This window comes from Babylonia areolata, chromosome 30 (genome assembly GCF_041734735.1).
Source record: "Babylonia areolata isolate BAREFJ2019XMU chromosome 30, ASM4173473v1, whole genome shotgun sequence".
In the NCBI taxonomy this organism is placed as follows: Eukaryota; Metazoa; Mollusca; class Gastropoda; order Neogastropoda; family Buccinidae; genus Babylonia; species Babylonia areolata.
The window spans coordinates 16,973,237-16,978,783 of NC_134905.1; positions in this window are offsets into that span (position 1 = coordinate 16,973,237).

Below are 5,547 nucleotides of genomic sequence, written 5' to 3' on the forward strand. Positions count from 1 at the left end.
AGAGGCAGAGACAGAGAGAGATACGGATATGGATACGGATACGGAAAATTTATTCATGTATGGGCCATTGCCCCTCATAGTTTCAGTTTCAGTTTCACTTTCTCAAGGAGGCGTCACTGCGTTCGGACAAATCCATACACGCTACACCACATCTGTTGAGCAGATGCCTGACCAGCAGCATAACCCAACGCGCTTAGTCAGGCCTTGAGTGCATGCTTACATATTTGTGTACCTATGAAAGTGGATTTCATTTTACGTAATTTCGCCAGAGGACAACACTCTCGTTGCCATGGGTTCTTTTTCAGTGCGCCAAGTGCGTGCTGCACACGGGACCTCGGTTTATCGTCTCATCCAAAAGACTAGACGCTCAGTTTGATTTTCCAGTCAAACTTAGGAGAAAGGGCGAGAGCGGGATTCGAACCCACACCCTCACGGACTCTCTGTATTGGCAGGTGAGCGTCTTAACCATTCTGCCACCTTCCTCCTAAAGGGGTACATACATAAAATTATGAACATGTAAGAAAAAACAAGAAGATATAAGCGATCATATCATCAAGAACAAACTTCAGTATTCTAAAACATCAGAGTTGATCGCAGTCTGAATGCTTTAAACATTTACATGATAATCAGTCGTGTCCGACTATGACCATCAGAACAGCAGAGGAGGCAACTGCTGTTCCGACTATTTGGGGCTAGAATTTGATTATAGTCGAGAGTGTCTTGCCCAAGTTACATCCCCACTCTCTTGGCCAAGAATTTTAAACAAATTAACTGACAAATTGCGACTGAACAATGAGAGAGAGAGAGGGGGGGGGGGGGTTGAATAAATTAAATTTTCTGATGGCAAAAGAATAAGCAAGCTAATGTGGGGTTGTTTGTTGTTGGGTTTTTTTGGGTTTTTTTTTCTTTTCATCCATTCCTCGAAGGGGAAATAGTAAAATAAATTAGAGACAGTCAGACGGACCGAGAGAGAGACAGAGAGAGAGACACACACAGAGAGATAGAGAGAGAGAGGGTTGAATAAATTAAATTTTCTGAGGGTAATAGAATACGCAAGCTAATGTTGTTTTTTTCTTTTCATCCATCCTTCGAAAGGGAAATAGTAGAATAGAATAGAGAGAGAGAGAGAGAGAGAGAGTGAGTGAGAGAGAGAGGAGAGAGAGAGAGAGGATTTATACATTAAATTTTCTGAGGGTTATAGAGTAATCAAGCTAATGGGTTTTTTTTTTTTATTCCATCCATCCCTGGAAAGCGAAATAGTCAAATAAGACACACACAGAGAGGGAGGGAGAGAGAGAGAGGATTGAATAGATTAAATTTCTGAGGGTAATAGAGTAAGCAAGCAGGGGAAATAGTAAAATAAAATAGAGAGAGACAGAGAGACACAGAGAGAGAGAGAGAGAGACAGAGAGAGAGAATTGAATAAATTAAAATTTTCTGAGGGTAATAGAATAAGCAAGCTAATGTTCTTGTTTTTCTTTTCATCCATCCTTCGAAAGGGAAATAGTAAAATAAAATAGAGAGAGAGAGAGAGAGACAGAGACAGAGAGAGACAGAGAGACAGAGAGAGAGAAAGAGAGAGAGGATTGAATAAATTAAATTTTCTGAGGGTAATAGAGTAAGCAAGCTAATGTTGTTTTTCATCCATCCCTGGAAAGTGAAATAGTAAAATAAGATAGATAGATAGATAGAGAGACAGAGAGAGACAGAGACAGAGAGAGATTGAGAGAGACACAGAGAGAGAGAATTGAATAAATTAAAATTTTCTGAGGGTAATAGAGTAAGCAAGCTAAAGTTTTTTTCTTTTCATCCATCCCTCGAAGGAGAAATAGTAAAATAAAAGAGAGAGACAGACAGAGACAGAGAGACAGGGGGGGATTGAATACATTCAATTTTCTGAAAAGGGAAATAGTAAAATAAGAGAGAGAGAGAAAGAGAGAGAGAGGGGGTGATATCCTATACCTTGTGCAGAAGCGTTTGAAAAAAAAAAAAGAAAAAAAAAAAAAAGGAAACGGTGTGCAGAAGTGTGTCAACACAGATCCACATCACCTAATAAGGTACTGAGTACGACGGGCGCAATAGCCGAGTGGTTAAAAGCGTTGGACTTTCAATCTGATGGTCCAGGGTTCGAATCTCCGTAACGGCGCCTGGTGGGGAAAAGGGTGAAGATTTTTTACCGATCTCCCAGGTCAACATATGTGCAGACTTGCTCGTGCCTGAACCCCCCCCCCCCCCCCCCCTTACCCCCCTCACCTCCCCTCCCTCCCTTCGTGTGTATACGCAAGCAGAAGATCAAATACGCATGTAAAAGATCCTGCAATCCATTGTCAGCGTTCGGTGGGTAATGGTAACAAGAACATACCCAGCATGGACACCCCCGAAAGTGGAGTATGGCTGCCTACATGGCGGGGTAAAATCGGTCAAACACGGAAAAGCCCACTCATGTACATACGAGTGAACGTGTGAGTTGCAGCCCACGAACGCAGAAGAAGAAGGAGAAGAAGAAAGTACTGAGATTCAGTACACTGTTTAATACTCCGAAGAAAAAAAAAGTGTTTTTGAAGCTGGCAAATTTTTTGTTGTTGAAAAATTATCATTGAATCTGTGCGATAATTTTGATGTTCTTATTTTGTTTTTCTTATGTCAGGTTAACAGTGCTAAATGCTTCAAGTACTTCTTTTTTTTTTTTTTTACTCCTTATATTGAATTGATGATTGTTTATTTGCGTTTCTGCATGTGGGCCCTGCAGGTTTTCTTTTCATAGGGTTCCACTGTGTGCCCCCCACCACCCCGCCCCCCCCACCCCCCCACCCCTTTTCTTATTTTCTTATTTTCTCTCACTTCTTCTTCGTGCGATGGCACGTCTCGAGGATGTGGGCCTGTTTTTCAGGCACACCAGGATCCCATCAGGACACTGGAGAGGAGACACCAGACTATCATCTACCGCCTTGGCACAGGACACTGCGGCCTCCGAGCACGCCTGAAGAGGATTGGAGTGGAAGCCACATCCCTATGTGATTGCGGCCAGGCTGACCAGACCCCATCCCATAATTATTCTCCAAGACTGCCCCCTGTATGAGAAGACGCGGCAGCAGTCCTGGCCCGGAGGTGCTGACCTCAACACCAAGCTCTGGGGGACGGTAGCCGATCTTCTCTTTGCCGGACGTCCGAGTTTGTGGCATCCCTCGGACTTCGACCCTGACTGCGTAGCTGTCGAACGCAAAAGAAAGAACCTTTGAGTACGGTATTGTTAGAACACATTTTTTGTAATGATTTACTTTTACTTTGGAAAGAGCAGAACCTGCTTTCCAAAGGGCAGAGAAAGGAGACAACAACAGCAGTAATTCAACAACAACACAACAACAACAACAACAGCAGTGCAGGGTCTCCTCAGTCTGGTGTGCGGCCTCCTGGCGACTTAACATCGATGGCTTCCCTGTGGACTGCCGACGCTGGAACTGCGACGGACGAACCCGGGTGTGGCCGTGTATTGGGGGAATCTCAATGAGCGGCGTGGGTGTAATGCCACTGAAACGGTGCTGATGATCAGTGCGGCAGCAAAAAAAAAAAAAAAAAAAAAAAAGACAACAACAGCAGTAATTCAACAACACAACAACAACAACAACAGCAGCAGCAGCAATAATCAGGATAATGATAATAATAATAATAACGATAATGTTGATAATAATGATGAAGATTATGGTGATGATGATAAACAATAATGAATAAATAAATAGATGATACTACTACTACTAATACTACTACTACTAATACTTAATACTACTACTGCGCGCGCGCGCGCGCGCGTGTGTGTGTGTGTGTGTGTGTGTGTGTGTGTGTGTGTGTGTGTGTGTGTGTGTGTGTGTGTGATTTTGTAATGTAATACGCGTAGTCTCTGAATCTGTTTCATACTTTTGTGCGCTAAATCATTATTCTTTCTTCTTCTTCTTCCTTTTGTGAGTTACTGCGTGTGTGTGTGTGTGTGTGTGTGTGTGTGTGTGTGTGTGTGTGTGTGTGTGTGTGTGTGTGTGTGTGTGTGTGTGTGTGTTGTATTGCGCGCGCGCGCGCGCGCGCGCGCGCGTGTGTGTGTGTGTGTGTGTGTGTGTGTGTGTGTGTGTGCTTATTGTAAAGTGCTTTGAGCTCTCTTTAATTAAGGGAGGAAAGCGCTCAACAAATGTCTAGTAGTATTATTATTATTGTTGTTATTATTATATCATTACTACTACTACTACTACTACTACTACTACTACTACTACTACTACTACTATTATTATTATTATTATTATATCATTACTACTACTACTACTACTACTTATTATCATTATATCACTACTACTACTACTACTACTACTTATTATTATTATTATATCACTACTACTACTACTACTATACTATATCATTACTACTACTACTACTACTGATAATAATGATAATAAACAAAGCCCCCGAGAAGCGACCGCCATTTCCAAGCACTGAGCCATCAATACCTTCGTAAAAGCAATTGATGACTGTGTGGGAATTACATCTACTACTACTACTACTACTACTACTACTACTACTGCTGCTGCTGCTGCTGCTGCTGCTGCTGCTACTACTACTACTACTACTACTACTACTACTACTGCTCGTTATGATGGTGATGATGTCCATCACTATCGTCTACCTCTTCATCTTTACCATTACCGTCTTTTTTTTTCCCAACATCTAAAGCACACAATAAAAAAAATCAAAAAAATCAGATAATGGTAAACAGATAAAGATATAACATTACATTACATTGCTATGAGTATTGATCATTTGATGATGATAATAATAAAGATAATAATAATAATAATAATAACAACAACAACAATAACAACAACAACGACAACAACAACAGCAAGAATGATAATAACAATAATAATAATAATAATAATGATAATAATGGTCATTTATATAGCGCGTTTCTCCAGAAGCATTGCTCAAAAGCGCCTTACATTTCATTCCCCCCACTCCCCGCCTCCCCTATCAATACTTCCCCACGCCCCACCCCCACCCCCACCCGACCCCCACACCCCTCCACACATACACACGCACACACATACGGAAGCAAGTGCCAGACAACACTCTCCCAACACACTCAGTTTTTCAGTCTTCAGTAGCTCAAGGAGGCGTCATTGCGTTCGGACATATCCATATACGCTACACCACATCTGCCAAGCAGATGCCCGACCAGCAGCCAGTAACCCAACGCGCTTAGTCAGGCCTTGAGAAAAAAAACAAACAAACAAACAAACAAACAAAAAACCACTACTAATAATATGTATAAGTCGCAAAATCTTGATGAAGTCAGCGATAAGCGTACATAAATAAATAAATAAATAAATAAATAAATAATTATAATATAAAAAAGTAGTAATAGTAGTAGTAGTAGTAATAATAATAACAATAATAATAATACTCAATCAACACACTCAATCGTCTGACACTAAAATGATTCAGGCCGAACAACAAATAGATATTCATTCACACATTAATTCCATGTGGGAACTTAGACTCGGGAGACCA